Genomic DNA, 26565 nt, shown 5'->3' with positions numbered 1-26565 from the left:
TTGATACTGGTAAGTTAAACAGATGTTAATGCAAGTTAGTGTGAGTGGATGGGGAAATGGTGCAGCTGATTCTTATCTGGTGTGAGGTTAATACAGCCACGGAGTGATGTCGGGGTCGCGGTGGAGCTGTCCGTCCACGTACAGCCGGTCCACAGCGATGACAGCGCGGTAGCCCTTCTGGATGAAGCCGCGTCGGATTGGGAAGAGGACCCTGCATCGTTCCAAGATCTCTTTGGGGAACTGGTCGTTCACGCTGAAGTCCGTTCCTTTTAATTCCCTGCCGCGGCTTTTCACATGTTGCTTTTGTTTGAAGTGGCCGAATTTGGCCACGATAGGACGTGGTCTCCCGGCCGTAGCCCGAATGGGGCCGAGGCGATGTACCCGATCAAAGACGATGTTCTTCACAGTGTCCTCCGGCAGCTTCAGGTGGGTTTTGATGAAGCTTTTTACCGTGGTCTCCGCGTCCTCTCCAGTGGCTTCTGGAATACCAGAAAATACCAGATAATCACGCATGCTACGAGCTTGTAGATCGATAACTGTTTCTTTTATTTTTTTATTTTCTCTATTGAGCTGGGTAACATTATCTGTGAGACATTTCACCGACTCCCTTAGCGTGGCATTTTCAGCAGCAAGTGTTTCCACCTGCTGCTGGCTGTACTCCAGGGATTCTCGCAAGCATTTAAATTCTCGGTGAAGAATCTCCACCAAGGACAGCCTTGCGTCGAAACTGGACAATCGCTTGTCGATTGACTCCAGTATGTCAGCAATATCTTTGCCGGCTGGCGATGTTGAGCCGGGGGAATCTGCCGGGCGTTGTCTTTTCGACGACGGCGTCTCAGGTTTGGCCGGGGAAGCTGCACACTGGGTCTTCTTCATCACGAGATCCTGAAAGCACTGATCAATATAATCTTGGAGAGTCTCTAAACTCTCCTCGTTGTTCTCCAGGGTGTTGGAGATTATTTAGACAAATAGTGTTAGTTATAAGACAATTGATAAGTGTATTTGGTAATGCTGAAGCTTAAATGAATTTGTTCAAATCTAAACTACCATTTGCTTTAATTTTCCGCCAAAATCTCCAGCGTCTGACGTCAGTTACAACATGAGTCGCTTACCTTGTCCGTCACTTCCGTCACTTACCTCTCCCTCAATGCTTACCTCTCCCCCAAACCAATCTACTTGAAACTGCAAAAACATAACATGATGTCTTTTTTTAAGGGAATTGTTTGCATATTTCAGTAAGACAATGCTGAACCATATCTCACACCTCTTACAACATCATGGCTTCATAGAAGAGTCAGGCTGCTTAACTGCCCGGCCTACAGTCCAGAACCTCTCACCTACTGAGAACATTTGGCACATCATAAAACAAGACATAAAACAAAGGAGACCCAAGGCTGTTGAGCAGCTAGAATTCTACATCACACAAAAAAGCAAAAACAAAAAACAAACAAAATCCTGTCCTAAATGTAACTGGTCTCTTGAGTTCCCAGATGTTTCTCCATTGTTGATGCTGAGATAATGCTGCACAGCGGTGAACATGGCCCTGTCTCAACTTTTAAATTGAAATAAGATAAGAATGAGATTTGCAAAATATTGCATTCTTTTTTTATTTATGTTACAACCCAAGTTTTTTGGAATTGTGATTGTAAATGTGTTTTCCATTTTTGTGTTACCGATGTCATCTTGTTTTAAAGACTTACTGCCCATAAGAAAGTTATAATTACTGTGAAACTGTGCATTATTGCAACGTTGATCATGTTTGTTGATGGTATTACCAGTAAACAGTCAATGATGAGTCATTTACTGACAAGCAGACTTTTGAAAAAGGTGTGTCACTACAAGGCAAATTTCCTGTTTCCTGTTTCCTGATCCTTCCTGGAACCTGTTTGTTTCCTTCACCTGATGTTTTGCGAAACTCTGTGTGACAATTCTGAAATAGTTTTTCAGTAGTTTGGATATTTATAAGGGTTTGTTTAAAAATGGACATGTTTTAACATAAAATCACTCATCATTTCTTCTGATGAGTGATTTTATGTTAAAACTATTGCAAATCTATTTTCAGTATTATATTCTACTAAGTATGACACGTGATTATAATTATATTGAGCGATTGTTACATAATAGCTTATTTGTTATATATCATTACATCTTTCATGTTGAAATTACAAGCAGAATTCAGTGTCGGTAAAGACAGCACAACTAAAGATCCTCAAACAAACACAGTTAATGTGGGCTATAGCGCCCTCTCCTGGCAGCCACAGCCACACTCACATATGTCACTCTACATCTTTTTGCGCTCTTTTAATACGATTCTTTTTATTTCTGTTCTGTGAGTCGTTTTAATGGAATTTGACTCCGAGAAACGTTCTTATCAGATACAGCAAGAAAGATAAAATGCTGTGTGGCTAAATAAATTCCAAAAGAAATACTCACCACATTCCCTCCTGCGTGTCACATTAAATTATTGCTTGATCTTCACCAGCTAGATCGTTTTTTTCTTTGTACCTCATATTTTAAATATATTTAAATATATATTAAATATATATTATAATGCTCTAAAAGACAGATTTGCTTAATTTGTTATGAAATAATGAAGGGAACAGGAACGGTTTTCCAGTCAATTATCCAGTTAATTTAGAGTATATGAAAAATAAGGGACTGTTAGACATAAATTACTGTAATTCTAATTAATGCAAAATGTTTGAAGTCTGCATTTCACAAATTTCTCTTTACTGGTGCACAGAGGCAAAATAAATTATTAGTATTATTATTATTTTTATTATTATTTAAAAAAAAAACATATAATAAGCAAAGTGTCCATGTACAACAATTAATGACCTAACTGTACACGGTGTAAACATTTTGTCATTAATGCTCTGATATAACAATAATGATTCAGAGATTGTTCCAGTTCTAGTGATCACAGAGGAGAAGTCAATCACAGATGGGTTTAAGTTCATATATCTGCCTGGCAGACATTTAGATTTAGAAGGAATTAATATTCTTGTGACTTGTGTGGATTAGCAGTAGCAATCTGTCACTACATTTAATAGTGTGCATACACTAAAGTTTCAAATCTAATATAAATGTCAACAATACATTTAAATACATTTTTATATATATGGAATATATGTGGTTTATTAAGTTTATCAATTTTTTTTTTAAAGATTACTTTGGAAAGACTCCATAATACTGTTTCAAGGTGAGAGAGCTGCGGCGCACATTTACACACCTGAGCTAACAGCTGGCACGATGTGAGGAGAAACAGTTTTCTGTTTGTCCACATCGCAGCATGGCCAGTTTTCATACGCAGATTTCCACACAGGTTCTTCCTCAGGTTCCCAGAGTCACCTTCATCATCAGTTATTTATTTGTATACTGTTGAAAAGGTTGACATGGGAAGTCAAATGTCTTTTAGCCCCTTTCAGGTTCATTAATTATAATATTTTCAAGTACAAACTCTTACAGAACATGCAGTCGTGACGATTTAGATGAACTGTCAGTTTATCACAGTTTATTATGAGCTAATGATATATCAACTGAACTTCTAGTGGTGTTTTCCCATCATTTATGTTGATTTATTGTAGGCTCGTACTCATAAAATGTGAGCACTATTTTCATCAACAGTGGTCAATACAAAAGATACCAGTAGCAATGAAATGCTTTTTTAATCTGCAGAAAACTGGGTTTGTTTGCGTGCATCAGAACTGAAGGATCGTTTTGTTTTGTTTTGGGGGTTTTTTGTATTGATGGATACATACTACAGATCCATTTATTTATGTTGGTAGCATTTTTATGTTTTTCATGTTGTAGCTACTGTTACCAACTTTAATCAACGACGTATGTTGAATGAGATGATCACACACTTTAAACGAAAATCAGGTGGTTTTTCCAGGTGTATAAATGTGACATTTCATAAATGGGAAATGCGTAACCAATTATTAAATCTATAAAAACGGAGTTGTGCCTTTTACACTGCGTGTGCCTATGGTCACGTGTTACGTTACCAGTAACTCCAGCAGGTGTCAGTGTGGATCGAGCAGAGGCTGTGAAAGGGGGAGAAAAACTGTTCTCAAACTAGAAGATTTTCAGGTAAGGGCTGACTTTGCGGTTTTAGTTTTCTCTCCTCTGCTAAAGTATTGGTTGCCTCAGTTTTTCCTGCCTTTTATCTTTGTTTGCCTGTATAAGTGATGTTTAAAACGTTTTATAATAAAAATGTAGCATGCTAGCAATAATACAGATTCACAGTAAAGGAGCAAAAGCTCATTATTAATAAAGTAAAGCCAGAACAGGTCATTATAGGAACACAAACATACATTTATTTCTGCTGCTATCATATGTGCAGTCTTTTTTTTTTAACTTCAGCAGATGGTAGGGGTTTTTAATATTACTCCTTTTTCCCCAGTGGTAAATGCTGTGCTGAGGGTTGTCCTTCCATGATGGTTCCTCTCCTTGCTTCTCTTCTTTCTCGAGTTTCTGCTGCCTGAGGTATTCACTAAGCATGTGGTCAGTTGTGGCTGTCTTCCCGATGTACTCATGGACCTTTGTTGTTTCATCCTGGACAGTGGTTCTGACACTCACTAGTCCTCGGCCTTCTTCCTTGTGCTTAGCGAACAGTCTCAGGGGGCTGGACTTGGGGTGAAACCCTCCATTATTGGAGCTTTCTTGCCTTGATGTTAGTGGCTTCTATGGCAGTTTATTATCCCAGCAGGGTATATGATGACTGTCAGGGTGTAGGTGATGATTGCCTACATCTTGTTCTTCTCAGCGGACTCCTCAGGACTTTTCTTACTCTCTGCAGGTATTCGGTGGTTGAGGCTTTCCTAACTATCCTCAATGTGCGCAATGAGGATATATCGTTCAAAGTCAGGAAAAAAGCAGATGATTCATTTTTCCTCTTTAATCTATTTATAACAGAATTGCTTTTTAAATATCCCACTTTTGACGTTCACATAAACACAAATACATACACAATAAGAACCAGAACATGATACTATATCTCGTTATATCAGTCAAATAACTACATACATTCTCTATGAAATTTTCTCCTGTTACAGAACTGCAGGTATGATTTAATGTTCTAAAACTTGTATAAATGCCAGACATTTGTTGATCAAAGTACAGTGAAAACTGGTGTAAAATTCAAGCAAAACATGAAACTGTAAACAGAGTGTTTCATTCAAGGTTAGAGCGACTGTTGTCCACTTATCTACCACCATCTGCTGGTACAAGGCAACATGACAGGTCCATTCATGGTGGGAACTCTGAAATTGGTTTATATTTGACTCTTCAACAATTTGTTATTAGAATCAATCATACACTGGACACTGTGGGTTTACTAGTGAATGAAGGGAAATGTTCAACTTTCTCTGGTTATAAGTAGTAGCTAAATAAATACATAACATTAAATAAAAACATGGAACTAGATGCACTGTCAATAACGAACATATTCACTGGTTTATCCTGGGCTTTGATCTCCTTCCATCAGCTTGGCTGTATAATCACTGCTCATGGAGGTTGGCTCGCTGGTTGGCATATGCTCAATCCCAGAGCCTGCATCTGCTACCTGTTTGTACCAATTAACAGGCCCATGATACTGCACTGACACCTCTTCAACGGGTTAACAGATGCCACAATTAGCTACTCATTTGAATAGCTGCCTGCTTAGCGTGAGGACTCTTGTTGCATCATCTCCAACTGTGGGGACCGCCTTTCATCTATTTGCCTTTTTTTCTTGTTGCCTCTCAAATGAGGCATGGGAAGGCCAGGGAACCCCAGTGTGTTGAGCAGTCTTTTTATTATATCCCTAAATTAGCTCTCCAGTCCCACTGCTCCAGGTGATGGTGACACACTGCTGGATGGCAAAATTCACTGCATACAGTATATTATAGATGGATGGGCGGATTTTCAAATGCTCATATTTGTGGTACTTGTGACAAACAAGTGCCCAGCTCAGAAAATGTTATTTATTGTTCCAGGAAACTTCAGAGTACAGCTGATCATGACCTATTCTCCCGAGCATTAGGGGTGAGGAATGAGGTGAAGTTTAGAACTTCCCAGGTAGCTCATTAGTTCCCTTTGTCAATGCTGGCATGCTGTTCTGACAGTTGCTGATTACAAAACAGTGCAGCTCTGTATTGTTCTGAAATAGTCAGTCTTTTTATTTTATTTTATTTTAACATGTAAATTTAATTTGAGTGTTTCTAATGACAAATTGTGTACTGCTCTCCTTGTGTGTGTGCATGCGTGCGTGCGTAGGTACACAATTCAGCAGCCAGCCAAACTCCATTCAAAAGAATACGGGAGTCAGGATATAGCGTCCAAGCTCCAGGGGCTTTATTTTACGTTGCACCGCCATACACCATTGAATCAGAGTGAAACTAAAACAAAAACAAGAATACAACAGTAAGGTGATTAACACACTGATATTACAAATTCCCTTATCGACTCTACAGCAAGTCAAGGCTAGCAACAAAAGACAAAGAAATATCCATGTAATCGGTCCTCCTATGTATACATGACATGAGATTAGCTTAGCAATATAATTATACACAAAGTTAGGCTTTAGAACACAAAACTACCAAAATGTTACTAAAATATGTCGCTATACTAGTGATGGGCAGATGAAGCTTCATGAAGCACTGAAGCTTTTCATCCAATTGGTTCACCCCAGCGCAAAGCTTCTTGAAGCTTCATTTGCTGTAGTAGGACATCTACTGGATGTAAAAATATTAGTTGGCATGAATTTGAAGAGTGTGGCCTTTTGCACACAGCCTGTAAATGTCAACAACAAAAGGAGTGTGTAAAACATCTATATTGTAGTGATGCAGTATACTGTGTATATTTATACTGGCAGTATGGAAAATGATTATTTGGAAATGCTTAAAATGGAAATGATCATTTACTGTGAGGTGAGGTGTGGTTGGGGTGTGGACAGTAGTTGTGCTTTTGTAACGTTGAGGTATGGACAGCTACACACTGAGGCTTTGAGCCTCAGTCCTGCCTGTTCACATTTTATTCTGTAAAAACTAAATTTCCACTGCTTTTATGACCTTTTTAGTGGGGAGAACATAGCTAGGATTTAATGATTTAACAAATCTTTTAAATCCTTTGCCCTCCACAATGCTAAATGGCTGGGAGTCCTCAATCACCATGCTAACCAGGTCTTCATCTATTTGAGATTGTTCTCCTGAGGAAAGACAATAAAGACAAAGCACAAATATAAATATCACACACGTAACTTATTACAGTTGTATGATATTGTTATATCATTTAGTAACATTACTGCATGCTATATTATCGTGGCATTTGATGGCTCACCTGGTCTTGCTCCACAATCGGTGTTCCCCTTATTCTCATGCAAAGCTCTGTAGTGCCTAAGCATGGATGAGGTGTTGTTGTTATATCCCAGCTCCCTGGCACATAGCAAACACTTCACCTTGTACAAAAGTAAAGCCGCTTAACATAAATTGTATTGCACCATCAGTATTATGAAAAACCATCTTCTGTAGAAATTTACATACCTTGTTGGGAGGAATAAGATCAAAATGTTCCCACACAGGGGAGGACATCCTCCTCTTCTTAGCCGGCTCCATTCTCTCCTGACTTTCTCTCCTCACTCTCATAAACCTCCAAACTGTCTCCAAACTCTCACTAACCGCAACTCTCCATCAAACACCCACATTTTGAATGAAGTCTGAGGGGTTTATATCTCTATCATAGCTTGCGGCAAAGTTTGAACCACTTCATGAACCAGTGACGTGGTACAGCCGGGCAGCGAGGCTTCGGACGTCATCATTTTCAGCTCCTCCCATAAATGAAGCAAGCCTCGATACGTGCATCGCGGAAACGCTCCCTCAATTACTCGACACAAGCTTCGAAGCCTCGATACAGAACGTCACATCACTACTCTATACTCTTAAGTCAACAAGTACTTACAGATGATGCTTTCGAAGGCATAAACAAGAAAGAGGATTGCAGCGGATAACTACAGGAACACTTCAGCACATGTGAACCTGTTTACCCCAACTAACATAGCTGACTGTCACATTAACAACAATTTACAAGGCCCAGTAGGGGGCACTAAATTCAAGGCAGAACACTCCCCGCCTGGTATCTTTAAGATGCCACAAATTAGTCTGTAACTATAAAGAGATATATTTTCTTATAACATTACTTTTTCATGAGAAGAATGACCTCAGAGACAGGCCTGAGGAACCTTTTTTCTGATCCTTGTTTGGTGACCTTGAGCTCCACTTTGCGAACTTTTCCATCACTGCTGGGAAAAGTGTCTGTAACAAGTGCCATAGGCCAGTCATTGCGGGCTGCCTCATTATCCTTCAGTAGGACAACATCGCCCTTCTCAATGTTAGGACATGACTTCAACCATTTCTGACGAGCTTGGAGTGTGTGTAGATACTCTGTTTTCCAGCGCCTCAAGAAGTGGTCTGCTAGGTGCTGGACTTGCTGCCATTGCTGCTTGTAGAGATCCTTCTCTGTAAACTTCCCAGGCGGAGGTGGTGCGCTTGCCTTTTGAGTAAGGAGCATAGCCGGGCAAAGTATTTCAGGTGAGTTGGCATCTGAAGAGACAGGAACTATAGGCCTGGAGTTAATAATAGCCATTACTTCTGCCATTAAAGTGCACAGTACTTTGTGAGTGAGATGGGAACAATCTGTGTGCATTAGCATAGAGTCTAAGATCCTCCTTGTAACTCCAATCATGCGCTCCCATGTGCCCCCTACATGTGAGGAGTGTGGAAGGTTGAACTCCCATGTACAACCATAATTGTTCACATATCTCTGTACTTTTAAATCTTTTACTGTTTTGTGGTACTCGAGTTTGTTGCAGGCGCCAACAAAATTAGTCCCACAGTCAGAATGCAATTGTTTACATGGGCCCCGGATAGCACAGAATCTTCGGAGACAGTTAATGAAGGATGAAGCATCCATGGACTCAATCACTTCAATGTCAATGGCACGAGTACTTAGACAAGTTAATAACACCGCCCAGTGCTTAATGTAGGCCAGTCCTCCTCTTGTGCGCCTTGCAACTACATTCCAAGGCCCAAAGACATCCAGACCCGTGTAAGTAAAGGGGGGAGAAGTACTAAGTCGTTGCCCCTGCAAATGCGACATCTTCTGCCTTTCAGTTCTGCCTCGCAGCTTCCGACAAATGACACATCCAAGAAGAACACTGCCTATGCATCTTTTGCCACCTATCAGCCATATTCCAGCTGCTCGAATCACACCCTCTGTGAAGACACGGCCTTGGTGTTCCACTTGTTCATGGTAGTGTCGTATGAGCAATGTAGAGACATGATGTTTGCCAGGCATAATGACTGGGTGCTTCTCCTTACTGATAAGATCAGCTAGTTTTAGCCTGCCGCCAACTCGAAGCAGACCATCTGCGTCTATAAATGGATTCAGCTTTGCAAAAGGGCTTTTCTGGCTGATATTGCCTTTCTTGGAGAGAGTGTCTAACTCCTCAGAGAAACTAGCTGTCTGCACAGAGCGAATAATAACACGCCTTGCCTTGGACAATTCACTGACAGTATGTGGCATTGAACACTGATGCCATCCTTTGCATTCATTGGTGCTTTGGTCATGGACTGAAAAGAATGTGCAATGTGAATAAGTGTGGCAACTGCTCTCTGCAAAGAGTTCCATGAAGAAAATTTCTCAACCCTTTCTGGGGTAAGTTTCTTCTCCTCTTTCTTACTGGCACAGCATGTGACTTGTGGCCGGATCTCTTTATCCGAGTCTGGGTCAACAAGACTGAAGATCTCTTGCTGCTCAGCAGAATTTTTGTGTTGTTCATATAAGAACGCTGGTCCAGTCAGCCAGTTCGTATTAGAGCTGAGAGGCTTGGATTGATCTTGAAGCATGATCTGCTGGATTATGTTCTGTGGGCACATATCGCCACTGTTCTGGCTGCGTCGATTGTTGAATTCGTTGAACTCTGTTGTGAACATACACATAAAAGTGTTTTGACTACTTATAGATATATCCAAGCACCACTTTGCTATCACAAAAGAAGGTGACTGCATCAAGCTCCAAGTCCAACTCCTGGACAATAAGTTCAGCCATTTCCACCGCTAGCACTGCCGCACAGAGTTCTAATCTGGGGATGGTGGGCTCACTTAATGGTGCCAGTTTGGCCTTCCCTAGAACAAAGCCAATGTTTATCTGTCCTTCGTCGTCAGTTGTTTTGAGGTATGCTACAGCACCGATGGCTTTGGTTGAAGCATCTGAGAAAACGCAGATTTATTTTTTCTTGGCATTTGAAGGAGAGTTGAGTGTGTAAGCTCGAGGAATATGCAGCTGTTGGAGGTCTTGTAGTGAGTCCCTCCATGCTTCCCATTCACTGTATTTCTCCAATGGGAGTGACTCATCCCAGTCGCTTACTGAAGTGGATAGTTCTCTTAGTAGGAACTTTCCTTGAATGGTGATAGGAGCTACAAACCCAAGAGGATCAAAGAGGCTATTTACTGTGGATAAAGCCCCACGCTGTGTGAAAGGTTGCTGGTTGGTCGATGCTTGAAAAGTGAATGTATCTGTAGCCACTTCCCAGCTCAAACCAAGACTGCGCTGTGTAGGAATAGGTTCTGCTCCTAGGTCAAGATCCTTGATTTCTTTCGCGTGGTCTTCTGCTGGAAATGCTCTCAGCACATTCATGTTGTTTGATACTATCCTGCCTTATATTAGACTCTGAAAGAGAGGCTTCCGTTCTCTTAATCAGGGAAATGGCTTCCTCTTCAGTTGGCAAAGAAACTAGACCATCATCCACATAAAACTCACGTTCCACAAAGCGTTTGGTGTCTGGCCCATGTTGCTTTTCTCCCTTCTCAGCTGCTCTCCTGAGGAGGTAAGTAGCCACTGCCGGTGAAGGGCTGTTGCCAAATACATGGACTCGCATCCTGTACTCCACCACGTCTTTGCTTGGGTTATTATCATGGTACCACAGAAAGCGCAAAAAGTCTCGATGATCCTCTCTTACCACAAAACTGTAAAACATCTGTTCGATGTCTGCTGTCACTGCCACCTGCTCCTTCCTGAAACGCATAAGGACACCTAAGAGACTATTATTCAGGTTTGGTCCAGTGAGTAGAACCTTGTTCAGAGAGATGCCCTTGTATTGTGCACTAGAATCAAAAACTACTCTGATCTGGTCTGGCTTTCTTGGATGATAAACTTCAAATGTTGGTAAATACCAGCACTCTGTCCCCTGTATCAGTGGAGGTGCTAGCTCTGCGTGGTTGTTGTCCAATACATGCTGCATGAAAGCAAGAAACTGCTCATTTTTGTTTGGATTTCATTCCACTAAATTCAAGGCAGAACAAATTGCCCAACATTATTTTGTGTTGGTGGACATTAGGGCTGCCACGATTAGTCGACTAGTCACGATTACGTCGACTATCAAAATCGTCGACGACTAATTTAATAGTCGACGCCTCGTTTGAAGCTTTGTAAGATCCCAAAAGACGCAGGAATAAGTAGTAGGATTTAAGAGTGTAATAACGGACTGAAACAGAAGATGGCAGCACTGCATGTACAAGGATGCCAGCTGCTGTTAAACCCAGAAGGAGAAGAAGCTGTGTCCCAGAATTCATAGCACGGCTCTGCTTAGTTTCCAACAATGGCGGCAGCTAGTTAGTTTTAATATTACTCTTATTATTCTTTCTGGGTCACAAAATAAACGTTTAACATATTTTCAGGCGAGAATGTAGCTGTGTAAACCTCAAATATCTGCTCAGTTTATCAAGACACCACATATTTTCAAAAGCGCTCCGACGTTTTCGGAGACGTCTGTTACCCACCAGCTCGATAGCTAGCCGGGGTTCAAGGCTCACTAGAGCCGTGAGAACACCGGACTCCTGGCAAATCGTTTTCAAACCCACCGCCGTCTTTCGCTACTCAGGTTAAACATGATATATAAGTCACTTAGATAACTTAAAAATGTTATTGTTTGGCTTTTTTCAGTATTTTATTTGTTCCTTTTTTTTTTTTTTTCTTTTTTCTTTTTTCGCCTGTCCCATTTGGTTCTTTAGCCATCAGAATTGTTGTCTGAAGACCAACAAGGATACCCAATGGATTTACTTTGCCAAATGGATCATCGTGGCATTGCCGTATTCGTCCATTTGGTCGATCTTTGTTTTTATTTTTTATTATATTTTATTTTCAGATGTTACAGACGGGACAGACATGAGTGAGAGATAGGAAAGGGAGAAAGAAAGAGGAAGGAAAGGAAAAACAGAAGGGGAGAGGGACAGTGAGAAAGGGGGGGAGAAAAAAAATAAAAATCTCCTGGATCACCTGTTGAGAGAAGAATAGAAAACAAGCAAAAAAAGACAAAAAAAACAAAAAACAAAGCAACATACTAAACACAACACCATCACATTAATCTAGCTAAGTGTAAACAGCAGTAAATACTAAATATTCAATGTTGTTGTGCAGCACGCAGGACAGATGTGCTTCGAAGTAGCAGCCAAGAAAGGTGTAATTTGGGTCTACGAGCAGTGAACACCCGTGTGCATACCTGTGTGGATCAGCGCGCTTGTATTCCAAAGGTTTCTCCATGTAACGATCTGCTAGGGAGTGTGGGGGGGCCACAGCCCCGTCCTCCAGGGTGTGAAGCAGGTATGGAGGAGATCAAAACTCCAGACATCCAGAGGCCCCCAGAACGCAAGAAACCATGGAAGACCAACAGAGGGGCAGCCGCGCCACTGTTCCAGTAAGAGCTGAGGAGAGTCCCAGATGAGGGTTCACTCAGCAGCCGCGGAGCAGAAGCCAGGGGGAGTTGCAGTGACGCGCCCGTGAGCTCCGCCGGCCGCCAGCTGTGCCTGAGTGACCGAGCCCCAGGCCGAGAGGCCGGGGGCACCCCACCCCCGAAGGGGCCCGAGCGAGCCCCAGGCTCCAGGCCCCGATAAGCGGCCGCCAAGGAGTGAGCCGGTGTGTACCTGGACGCCCACCCCCAGACACAAAGAACCACCAACGCACCGACACCTGAGGGAGTCCGCCACCGGCAGGGGAAGTGGTGGTAGGTGGAGATAGGCCTCCAAACCTTGGAGGGCCTGAGGTGTCCCCAGAGAGGTGGCGTCTGATACCCAACCTGACATATAGACACAGACATACAGGCACACACAGACACAAACATCCATTCCCCCCCTCATGCTCTCATATGCACTCACTCCACACTCAACCAACGTGGAGACAGACATAAAGAGACGCTGTACACACGATCACACTCCCCAAGCGTACTCTACAAACCGGGTCTAGGTACCCTTGCCCCTGGAGGGGGGAACTGCACCCAGACCCAGGTGGTGTTACCCTTTTCCCTGCGGTGGGGAGAGGCAGACCACCCCGACTCCGTAGCAGCAGGGAGGCCCCACACTCCAGACCGCAGTCGGACGGCCAACTCCACCTAGCCCTCCCACTCCAGCAGGCCGCAGAGAATGGGGGTGGGAGAAGACTCCAAACCTCCCTCCACCCGCTCATTGTAGTGTTGATGCATGTGTGTTCTAAGGTGCAATTAAAACCCAGGAGGGCATGGAGCTACCTGCCAAGGAGCAGCAGGTAAGCGCATAGTCCCTCCTGATAGCCCTCAATGTCTAAGTGTATTTAAAATTGAGAGGTGGGCAACGACGCCAGGGGTGAGGAGTACACCCTGATGGTAATTTGGACTCCGTGATTGTGCCCACCCCCAAGATCCTATATGTATGTGTAATGAGAGTATGAATAATGTGAATGTCTAAGAAGGGGACAGAGGGGGGGGGGGTAGCCTCCTCTGCACCCTGGTGACATACCCCTACTCCAAGGCCCTGCATGTGTGGGTGGTTGTGGTGGAGCGGGAAGAGAGAGGCAGCTGGAGATGGGGAGGGAAGGAAGGGAGGGGCAGGTAACCCCTCCCTGGGGCCAGCTCCCCCGCTGACCCCAGTAGGCACTCCCACACTCCGCGACCCGCCAGGGAAAGGGGGCCCAGGCCCATCCAGACCGGGGCCCAGTGCAGCAGCGCCTCCCGGCCCCACAGAGCCCGGGACAGTCCACCCAACCCCACCACAGAGAAAACTGCACCCATCCCGCCATCCACTCATCTTCCAGACTACATAAGACAGTAAACGCCCAGGCTGAGATCTTCCTCCACCTCTCCTGTATCTCCCCCTCCTGCAGAGAGAGTTCCTGAAGAGAGGAAAGCTCCTGCAAGATGTGACCATCTCCCCCACCAGTTGAAGAGCCCCCCAGGCGGTTCGACGCACCGGCGGCACCCTGCTCCAGGGCCGGGCCCCCATGCACCCACCCGCCCACAACCCCGGCAACACACCAACCAGGATCCAAGCCCCCGAGGCCCGGCCCGGGCCCCAGCCCAGAGACGGAGCGCCCCCAGAACCTCACGCCCATCCCGGACCCACCCAGGGCCAGCCAGGCTACCAGGTCAGTAACCCACGTCCGTCAGCACAGACCCTCCCCTAGCCCCACTGCACGCAGCCGCGAGGAAACAGTCACCTGAGAGCCAACAGAGCCCCCAACCGGACATGACCGCTACCCCGGGTTGAGCCCCCCAAGGAAGATGCCTCCGGGGAACCCCCCGACGCCCTAAGCCTGTCCCTACCCCCACACCAATCACAACAGTGAAGGTGGGACCAAATTATGACCCCCCACCCCCACTAGGTGATGGAGCTGATAAAAGGAGTCCAGAGCAATTGATCTGATGTGGTGCCAGAGGCTGTATCAAGACTAATGTAATCTAATAGATAATTTCTATATTGGTTAGAATTAAGATTATTTTTATTTTTCCAGTTCATGAGGACTGTTTTCTTGGCTATGCATAGGGCAGTGAAAATCATATGGGCTATATTCTTTTCTGAAGTGACATTATCTAAGCTGCCCAGTAAACACACTAAGGGGGAGGTTGGAATGTTACATTTCAGACACTTTGATAAGTCTTCACATATCTCGCGCCAAAACTTTTGCACTGGTGGACAGAACCAAAGAGCGTGGATGTAATTGTCTGGTGTATTGCCTTGACAGTGTGAGCAGTTGTTGGAAGATGTAAAGCCCATCTTGAACATCCGATGACCTGTATAGTGCACTCTATGTAGTATTTTGTATTGTATTAATTGCAGACTGGGATTTCTAATTAGATGAAAGGTTTTTAAGCAAATCTGAGACCAGAAGTTTTGGTCTAAGCTGACTGATAAATCTGCTTCCCACTTTGCAATAGGAAGGGATATTGATTCATCTAATTTAGAAAGTGTTCTGTATATTTTAGATAATAATTTGGGGGATTTAAGAGTAAGAAAATGTGCCGCACTTAGTGGTGTTTGTAATTCAACTTGACTGAGGTTAAATTTCTTTTTTACTATGGATTTAATTTGTTGATATTCTAAAAATCTTGTCTTGTTGATCCCATATTGTGCAACTAGTCTGTCAAATGGAATAAATTCTGTTCCCTCTAATATATGTTCTAAGTATTTAATTCCTTTACAACTCCATTCTGGGAAATTAATCATATTATTGTTTTGTAATATGTCAGGGTTATTCCAGATAGGTGTACGTTTGCATGGGATTAATGAAGACTCCGTTATTTTTAGAAACTCCCACCATGCTGTCAGAGAAAAGCTGATGTTGATACTTTTAAAGCATTCATGTCTTTTGATGTTTGAGCTGATAAATGGTAGGTCTGAAATCTCTAGATCCTTGCATAGTGCCTGTTCAACATCTAGCCAGGGCTCAACTAAGAAGGTATGTTTTAACCATTCTGAGATGAACTGAAGCCTGTTGGCTAAGAAGTATTGGTGAAAATTAGGCAGATCTAATCCTCCTCTATCCTTGGTTCTTTGTAGCGTTTTTAAGCTGATACGCGGGGGTTTATCTTTCCAAAGGAATTTGGAAATATATGAATCCAGAGATCTGAACCAATCTTGTTAGGGATCATCAAAAATAAGTAATTTATTTTTGGCAAGATCATCATTTTTATAGTGGCGACCCTTCCCATGAGTGATATGGGTAAAGATTTCCATCTAGTCAGATTGCCTTCTACTTTCTTTAGAAGTGGGATGTGGTTTAATTTAGTTAAGTCTGAAAGCTTAGGAGAGACATTAATACCTAAATATTTAATATTTCCGGATTGCAGTGGGGCAGAGGAAGAATTATGGAAGGAGCAGTTAATGGGGAGAACTGTAGATTTTGGCCAGTTAATTGAATAATCTGAAACTCTTGAAAACCAGTTTATTAAAGTAATTACCTCAGAGAGGTTGGTTTGTGTGTTTTGCAGAAAAAGCAACACATCATCCGCATAGAGACTGATTTTATGTTCTATGTTCTTACATTTTATGCCCTTAATTGTTGTAGCCTGTCTAAATGCTGCTGCTAGAGGTTCGATAAAAATTGCAAAAAGTGAAGGGGAGAGTGGGCATCCCTGTCTGGTGCCCCTCAGGAGATAGAAGCTGGAGGATGTCTGGTCATTTGTTCTGATACGAGCTGTTGGGGAGTTGTATAATATTCTTATCCAGTTTATGAAAGAGTTTCCAAAACCAAATTTGTGTAAAGTTGCGAATAAAAATTTCCAGTTAACTCTGTCAAATGCTTTTTCTGCATCTAGAGATAATATTATGGTTTCAATGTTTTTATCGTATGAGTAGTCTATTAAATTAAGTAATCTACGAGTGTTTGTTGAGGAGTGCCGACCTTTTATGAAACCAGTTTGGTCAGGATGAATTAAGAGGGGGGTCATTTTCTCTAATCTCTTTGAGAGAGCTTTGCAGATTATTTTAAGGTCTACATTTAAAAGAGAAATTGGACGATAGCTTGAGGGAAATAAAGGGTCTTTGCCTGGTTTTAGCAGGAGACTAATGTTGGCAGAATTCATATTTGGTGGTAGTCCGCCATTTTCCTCGATTTCCTGCAACATGCCGTGGAATACTGGTGCCAAAATTATCCAGAATTCTTTGTAGAATTCTGCAGGGAAGCCGTCTGGACCTGGAGCCTTATTATTGTGCATACTTATCAGGGCTTCCTGGAGTTCACTTGGCGTCAGTGGCGAATCCAGTTTCATTGCTTGACTATCTAGTAATTTTGGAAGAGTTACGTTGTCAAGAAACAGATCAATTTCATTTTTAGATGGGTTTATTTGTGGTGAGTATAAAGTTTCATAGAAATCCCTAAAAATGTTGTTTATTCTTCCAGGATCATATATTATGTTCCCCGATAAATCTTTAGCAGCACATATAGTTGTTTTTTCTTTATTTATTTTTAGCTGGTTAGCTAGAAATCGACCTGATTTGTTACTGTGTTCAAAATTCTGCAAGCGAAGTCTTTGTATAAGGAATTGTGTTTTTTTTATTAATAATTTCATTTAATTCTAGTTTTGTTTTGCATATTTTGTTCAATGTTTCCTGATCTTGGTCGCACGCGTAGGCTTCTTCTAGTGATTTGATGTTTTTTTCTAATTCCTGAATATTTTTGTTTTCTTCTTTCTTTTTGTGTGATGAGAAAGAAATTATTTTACCTCTCATCACAGCTTTCCCTGCTTCCCATAGAACAGAAGCAGATATTCCGGGAGTGTCATTAAAGTCTAAATATGAAGTCCATTCCTTTTTAAAATATTTAATAAAGTCTTCATCTTTAAGTAGTGATATATTAAATTTCCAGTTTTTTCTTGGCGTAGTGTTATTCTTGTGCATTAGTGTTAAAGATACAGGAGCATGATCGCTGACAGCTATAGGATGAATCTCAGTGTCTAAAATGTCACACAGCAGTGAGCTGCTGACCAAAAAATAATCCAGACGAGAGTAAGAGTGATGAACATGCGAGAAAAAAGTATATTCCTTACTGGTGGGGTGAAGAGAGCGCCATGCATCGCAAAGACCAAAGTCGCTCATATACTGTTTGATTATATTTGTGGAATGCCAATTGCGCTGAGTTCCTGTTGTGTTGAGCCTATCCATGTCTTCATTTAGTCCAAGGTTGAGGTCACCGCCAAGAATGAGTGTGCAATCAAGGTGTTCAGAGAGTGCACTAAAAAATCCGTGGAAGAATGAGGGATCATCAACATTTGGACCGTATATACTTACAATACATAATTTTTTGTTCAATATTGATAGTTTAATAATTAGAAATCTACCCTCTGGATCTATAACTGTATCGAGTACTGTAAAATTAACATTTTTATGTATTAAAATTGCTACTCCCCGTTGTCTAGAATTATAACAGGCTGCAAACACGTTAGGAAACTCAGGTGTTTTAAGTTCGTTTAAGCCTGTGACAGGTTTATGAGTTTCTTGTAATAAAACAACATCTGCCTGTAGTTTTTTAAGCTGGTTAAATATCTTTAACCTCTTTCCTCTGGAGCCAGCTCCATTTACATTCCATGTGACAAACCTCAGCATTCCCATAATTGTGTGTGTATGTCTAATGAAGTATGCTGGGTGTTTCGTTTAGACAGGTGGAGAGAATGTGGAAACATCCCTTGTTTGTAAATAGAAAGAGAAAAAGAAGTGTGGTGAGAGGCTCCATAAGTCTGACTATGTGTGTGAATATTCACTAATATGAACAAGCGTGGCTTGCTTATGTGTCCTGCAAGTCTGTGCGTGCTGTGAGGCTGTTGTGAATGTGCTGCCGTTGAGCTGATGTGTTTGCGTGATCGTGGTGTGAAAATATGGAGAAATAGAGGGTGTTGTTTGTAGGTGAGTGGGGAAGTAGGTGATCACAGCAGTGAAAGACAAGAGAAAGAAAGAAACCACATGAACTGTGAGCAACAACAACAAAAAAGAAACGAAACGGAAACATTCCAATATTTTTATTTTATTTTATTTGTTCCTGAGTAAATCGGCTGAGTTTATTAAACTCCACCGAAACAATCTGCACATTTAATTAAAATTTAATAAACTACCATCTTGTCTTTATTTTTAGTTAGCACATACCATAACCTCCTAAGACCCAAACTCTTCCACGGCATGCATTTTAAATTCTCTTTGATATTTGGGCATATTGGGACCCGATGAATGTAAAAACAAAGAATTACCAGATTTTTTTGTTTTACCTGATTTTTGTTTCTAAAAAAAATGAGAGCCACATATGAGGATATTCGTTTAAAATTTCGATAGAACAGTAGCAGTATAATGTCCTCGTAAGTGGATATCAAGCCCTTGTAGAGCAAAATTGAGTATTTTGGTCTAAATAACCCAAAATGTGATGTCCACATATGTCAGTGGTTCCCAAACTTTTTTTGCTGGGCCCCCCTTTGTTTTACGAGAAAAATGTTGCCCCCCCCCCCCCCCCCCCCCCCCCCGCGCGTGCACGCGCGCACAAACACATCCTCCAACCACACACACCCATATTTTGCTCCATTGCAGTTTATTTCACACCTCAAACATTTAGTAAACAATTACAGGTAGTAATGAAATAAACTACTAACTCTGTTACGCTACGTCCAAACCTACACGGGTGATTTTGAAAACGCAGCTGTTTCGTCCACACGTAAACGACGTTTCGAATCACCGAAAACTGAAAGTTTTTTTAAAACTCCTTTTTTGCGTTTACGTGTGGACGAGGAATACAGAGTTCGTCACGCAACGTCAAAGGTATGTGCCTTTTTCACGTCACGCCATGCGCCACGTTATTGTTTACATGAGATGAATTGCAGAATGGCAGATAGAGACAAAATACTGTTAATCTGACTATCTGCAGTGTTTACACGCTTACATACACACGCAGTTACTAGAGGTGGGAATCACCATACATCCCACGATACGATATTATCACAATACTTAACGCACGATACGCTATTATTGCGATTTTTAAAAATATTTTGCGATATTCAGATTCTGTACATAAAGGTAAACTTTATCAATATTCATTTTATCTAATATCAAAGTCTCACACTCAGTCTTTCTCTCATTTCAGTCAGTTTTATTGTTGACAAACTGAACGGTTTGTATTACAGTCTAGTCCAACTTAACTGAATGCAACCATCTGGTACAATTATAGCTATTCTGAACTATGCAATTTATGAAAACTATGCAGCCCATTCAGCAACTGAAGAATTTGAAAGTAAAATAAAACTAAATATAATTTTACATTAAATAAAAAAGTTTTAAACTTAATTAAAATAAAACATGTCTTAAATTAAAATAAGTAAACTGTCATGTTTATTGCTGCCAAAAAAAAGTTAAACACATTTGGACAGTGAAGGAGTGTCAGGATTCTTGCTCAGAAAAAGGAGCTGATCAACATGCTCTGAAGTCAGAGCACAAAAACTTTTTTTGTAACAAAATATCGATTCCTGCTATCCCTGTATCGATACATTATTAGCAAACAAAATATCACGATACTACACAGTATCGATTTTTCCCCCCACCCCTAGCAGTTACTGTCCCTCCATTACAAAGGCAGAGGCGTCACATGTAATTATTTTACGTGTAGTTGTTTTTTTCATGTGTAATAATATTCAACATTGCTATCAATACATTTTTCAAAAAATGCCTCTCTGTGCAAAATGGGTTTAAAAACATAAACAACTGTGGAACACTGTTTGTCCGGGATTTGAACTGAGGGAACAAATCGTGGCAGGATCAGCCTGATGTTATTTGTATCCCACTGTAACTTTACTGTATAAAGAAGTAACATCTCCAAAATGTCAGGAGCAGTTAGTCATTACAACAAGTGTTTGTGAACTAAAAATCCAGAATGTGGGATACTGTTTGTCCGTGATCTAAACAGCCCAGCGCTGCTCCCGATGCAGGGAAAACCAATTCTGCAGGGGGAGACCTAACTCGGCACTTGTGCAGGTGAAGCCAAAGGGAAGATATGCTTCACCATATTTTCTAGTCTTTGGCTTAGAATGAAGTTGGTTTGGAAACATATTCAGCGATGCTTCATCTCCTGCTTTGCGTTTGTGTGGGCGCCCCGTGCTAGCAGTGTCCAAGCGTTTTGTTTTGTTTTCCCCCCCTTTCATCCCGCGCCCCCCCCTGCAATGGCTCTGCGCCGCCTGTAGGGGGCGGGCCCCACTTGGGAAGGTCTGACATATGTGGACGGCAAGTCCTAGGAGGTTAAACACTTCAAGCTGTAAGCTAGTGATAGTTATATAAGAGCAGATGCATGCTGGTGCAATAAGCTGTCCGTTTTACGTACAATGGATGCATGATCTGATTAGTCGACTAATCGCAAAAACTATCAAAATAATCGTTTGTGGCAGCCCTAGTGGACATGACGTTTCATCTGTCTGCTCTCATACGTACTGACTTGTTTCCATGTGCAGAAAATACATTTTTTTTTCAACTTTTAAAAGAAAAAAAATATGTTAGTAATTAAAAATATGTTGGTGGTTTCGTCTGGCAACAGTAGCCATGTATTTTAAAGGTTTTTTTAGTTCCACAAGCCAACTTTGGGAGCCAGGGACTGGACCAGGGACCTCCACCTGTGACCATTGCTCGACCCATAAAGCACTGAACCCTTATGGCTGTGTTTCCCATCCACTGTGTGCCGTGGAAGATTATCTGGTTTCACCTGATTAGTGCTCTAAGCAATCAGTGTGAGTAACAGGCAGAAAAATTACATTCTCTTCCACTAGAGGGCAGTACAACTACCTGCTCTAATTAAATTGGTTGCCCACTGGCAGTAAAACAGAAGAACATGAAGAAGAAATTAGATAATAGTCTTGCTGTGAGATGCAGTGCAATAGATAAATATCTGAAAAGAAAAAGTAGTCAGTCTGACCTGGTCCTGGAGAAAATTCCGACTCAGATGAAGGTCCTAACATGAGTAGTGGTCAGAAGAAAGCAAAAAAGGAGCCAATTCCACTATCCATGGTGTGCAGGGAAAAATGATCAATATGCTTTTTGTGACATTTTTGTTTGGTGGTGTGCCGTGTGATTTTGCCAATATGAAATATGTGCTGTGGCTCCAAAAGGTTGGGAAACATTGCCTTATGGCCCCTCCTGTGGGTGGAAGGCCCATAGGAGGATTATTTGAACTATTTGAACCTTTGCTAAATTTGTAAGTTTGCCCACTAACAAAGAGATGAGTCTATATTTTTGATGGCAGGTTCATTTGAACAGAGAGAGACAGAACAATAGCCAAAAAATCCAGAGAAATGCATTTTTAAAAAGTTATAAATGAATTTACATTTTCATGGAGGAAATGAGTATTCAATCCCTTTTTTGGCAATCACAGAGGTCAGACTTGTCTTGTAGCTAGCCACAAGTTTTGCACACATCTCTGGGGGGATTTTGTCCCACTCCTATCACACCTATTTTGTGTGGGTTTTGTGTATAGAAAACTTTAAATTGTTCAAAAATGTGTTTCAGACATTTAAAGTACATTGCTTTGATTTTTCTCCCTCAAGAAGTTAAATAAGCTGCAACTAGCTGTCATGGTCTGTGGAATGCGTGATGCTCGGGTAGCCACACCCCCGGGCTGGGCCATCACTAGCACACCTGCTCTCCATCCCGGTGATTACACGGAGATCCACTTAATCCGGCGCTGACGGATGCTCCACGCCAGTCCGTAGTCATCCCCACAGTGGTAACCAGACTTCCACGAAAAGTGTGCATTCTCTTCTGCTTGGAACTTTGTTTAACCTGCCTACTTCTGTCCAGATTTCTACTCGGCGTCTGCTACCTGCCTGTCCTCCGGCTCAACTGGATCTCGCGGCGCTCACCTGGCCCACTCGCCATTCCACGGACTTCCTGCCCCCACGGACTGCCACACTTCCCTCCCGAGCTCCCACGGTTCCGTTCTATCGTAAGCCCCTACTCTAACTCAGTCCTGATATGTTCTCCCCGCTTCCTGGCTCCCTAGTAATCATCTCCCCTTTCTATTGCAGCCCCCCGCCGTCCCGATCCCGGCTTCCTCGTGTCATTGTTTCCCCGGATTTTTAGTTTCTGTTTTGCTCTCTACTTTCCCCGGGTCGCCTTTCGTTGTTTTAATAAAGTGTCTTTTTGTTAGCTCGGAGTCTGCGCCTGGATCCTTTCGTGCCCGCGCACCACGGCGCATGACACTAGCTGCATATATGGTCCATGACTGTGCAAATAATTTACAGTAGTTTAACAATGTCACCTCTGGTGTTACACATAAATATATACTAAATATAGTATTTACAACATATGTTAAAAAAAATCTTAAAAAGTCTTAAAATCTACCTTCAGTTAATCTATGAACTCTTTGTGTAGGTTTTATACAAATCAAAAAGATGATTTTTCAACTGCAATTAGCCCTTTTTCATGTCCTGTTTCTAGTTAGAAAGACCAACTGCCCATTTTCAGATCAAAGTGATGTTCTTAATTGAAGGGGTAAACTATGTGCTACTACAAAAAGAAGCCAGTGATGGAAGAGGAAACAGTGTTGACATCAAGTATGAATGATGGTGGGTGATGTGTAACAACAAAACAGCAACACTGTTACTAGGGGCGAAGTGCTAATCTTGGGTTGGGGGTGGCGGGGGCTCAAATCTCAGAGGAAATGTAACTAAAAAAAGATTCTTGCTGGTGTGATTCTGCCCTAGTTCTCACCAACACTTTGCTGATAAGTGTAATTGTGTGACGCAGAGTACGTATGTTCATGCACATCCAAGCTTCCAAGTGCTGATGTGCACACACGAACTGCATGTTACCGTAATCCTGCCTGCGTGTGCACGACTGAAAACCCCATGTGTCATTTTTGCACAAAGAGTATGATCAATGCAACATCCTTCTGCAGCCAATGAGGAGCAAGCCCTTGTTACTGGGCAGTTATGTGTTTATTCTCCCTCTCCTGTTCTTTCGTGAGGTCGATGTCACGCGTCAAGCCTCATAGACTCTCAGATCAGCATGAGTCTTTACGACACACCGGGGTCCTGCGGTTGTGATGAACATCAGCACTCTTACTGGTTTTGTAGGTCAACCAGTATTTAGCTACGGGTGCAGCTCAACTTACAGCACATGTGCTTGTGTGCAGCAGGTAGAGCAAAGGTCACACAGGAATTTATATATATGTAGAGAGAAACATAGATAATAGATAGATTAAAAAAAACTAAATGATTGGCTAGAGCTGGATGAGCAAGTGTCATATTCAAATTTTTACAGTTACAAACAGATTTAACTTTCCTATTTTAACTGATGTGATAATATCACGTTTATTAAGCAAAGAAGACATTTTCAGTTGTTTTTTAATTTTTGTGTAATACTCTGATTTAGGAATTTTAATCCTGACTGAATGTTAAAAAAAATGTAAATATAACTAAAATAACAAGAGACAAGAAAAACTTAAAAACAAGTTTTCATGAATATTTCTATGTCTACACAATGTTTATGCTCAAAAAGCATAGAATGATGTTTGCACTGTAATTTCATTACACAAACCAGTGGTGCAGATTTAAAACATACTACATGAAATATTAGCAAGCAAAAGTGCTGATGTCACTGCTGTGGCTCATCTGGTTTTATATGTTTCTTTGCTAAGTGGTGTCAAAAGCATTAGCTAACGTAGGTTAGATCAGCGATTATTAGCTTATTTTAGCTTTCGGCGCTCTTAGTCCACTGGCGTGACTGACGTCCTTCATTATTTTAGTTTCTTAAAGTTTCCTATTCTAGTTAGATTTTCAAATTGTACTTGATTGTTTAATAAAAGTGCTTTCATGGACAGTCTGAAAGGGTTAGGGTCTGAAAGAAACGCTGACTTATTGGAAAAGACATTTTTTAGCAAATGTATAGATTTCACATGACTTAGCTATCAATTATATTTGTTATCACATGTGGATTCTCCTCACTTTCAGTGTGTATTCTGAGACACTGCAATCGGCCATCCAAATAAATGGGCTTCTTCTGAAAGAAACGTAATGTGTACCCAACAGAACTGAGGGTGGAGTCATAAAGGGCTTTTACAAAAATATCCTGTGGCATGAAACTTATTATACTAAAAAGCAAATTATACACTTCTTGTGTGCAAGGCAATATGTAAAAAACACAGGTTTGATCGTAGCATTGTCCCGCATCTTAGTAGTTATTATGAGTAGTACTAGCAGGTGTAATATTTCCATCTGAAATGTAAAGAAGGTACTCTAGTACTACCTTCCAGAATGCACTGTATAAAAGTATGCACCATTAACAGACCAAACAAACCTAGAGCCTCCATTCTGCAGTAAATTAATCCAAATTCATTTTAAGCTACACGTGAAATTTTTATGAGCATTAAATGCTAAGCTAGCTAAAATGAGGATGTTTTACGCTGTACACTTGTTCTGTTGTGATTCAGTGTTTCTGTTCCATATAAGATAAACAGTGCATTTTAAGAGGCATTCAAAGCTTTGTCCAGTCCTTCAGACCAGGTTAATATTTAACATTAACATTTACATCACTTTTCAACCTCTTATTCAGCATTATTATTATTATTATTATTATCATTATTATTAAAGCACACTTCTTACTTTTGGCTAGCAGTAATTGTATGTTTTTCTAAATCACCAAAACTTTGTGTAAATCATCCAACTTTTTAAAAGGTCTGTTTATCATTAACACACATACAGAGGCAGACAAGCCATCTAATGGCTACATGTTGTATTAGGATAAAATAACCAGAACATGCCTACAGGCTGGTTGAGTTCATCCACAACATCAGCCTTGACCACATGGTGGCATCAGTCCTCACTGACTCACCTCATGAATGCAGCATTACTGATGAGCTGAGTGTTGATAAATCCTCTTTACTGGGAAGGTTCAACTTTAATCTTAACAGTGTTTTTTAACCCTTTCTGTGAAAACCATATGCCAATAACTATAAGCCAGAAACATCTGTCCAAACCTCTCAGATATGTAAACGAGAGGAATAACAAATGGATTTCCTTGTAAGACGGCTAGTTACAGATGAAAAGATCTGCTCGCAGATTAAAAACATGTCTTATTTCCTTAGGATGGAAATGTGGGTGTTGCAGAAAATCTTCTTTTGTGTCTACTGGTGACATTTTCTTATGAAACATTAAGTCTGCCTTCAATTCTATAGATTCCCAGTTGTGGTATCTTTACCGGTGCTGTTTTTGCACAGTTAAACGTTTGTTTCCCCAGTGTTCTTGCTTGGTTGGTGAGTGTATTATTGCTGTTGACTATTTTGTATTTAGGTCAGTGTGGCCCCCTCAGGCTCTGACAAACCACTTTCTCCCCGAGTCCCTATGATTGACACATTTTCTTATGGCAAATGAAATCGTGCTCCTCCAGTTTTAAATTCTTGATGAGTAACATGTTATAAAATACAACACTAAACGCTGCTGTTGGTGGACTCCCATTTAGATATCCCTCAATACCGTTTAGTTATTCCCTGAATACTTCTAATAATACTGTTAATAATGAAGAGTACAAGAATATAATTATTTTGACGTCTGTTTGTTTATTCCTCGGATCTTGTTCCCATCTCTCCATAATACAAAACAAACAGACGTGTGTCCCCTCTGGGTGTGTAAGATCTTGTTTTGCATAGACTGTTGCATCACGTGACCAGGCATCAGAGATGGCTACCTGTTGTCCTCTCTTGCCCCTCATCCTTACCACTTCTAGACAACATGATAATAATCAGCAGCCTGGCAAAAACCAGAATTACCAGGAC

Source organism: Maylandia zebra, linkage group LG10, assembly GCF_041146795.1.
Source record: "Maylandia zebra isolate NMK-2024a linkage group LG10, Mzebra_GT3a, whole genome shotgun sequence".
In the NCBI taxonomy this organism is placed as follows: Eukaryota; Metazoa; Chordata; class Actinopteri; order Cichliformes; family Cichlidae; genus Maylandia; species Maylandia zebra.
The sequence above is the reverse complement of the archived record's forward strand: the minus strand, read 5'-3'. Positions refer to the sequence as shown.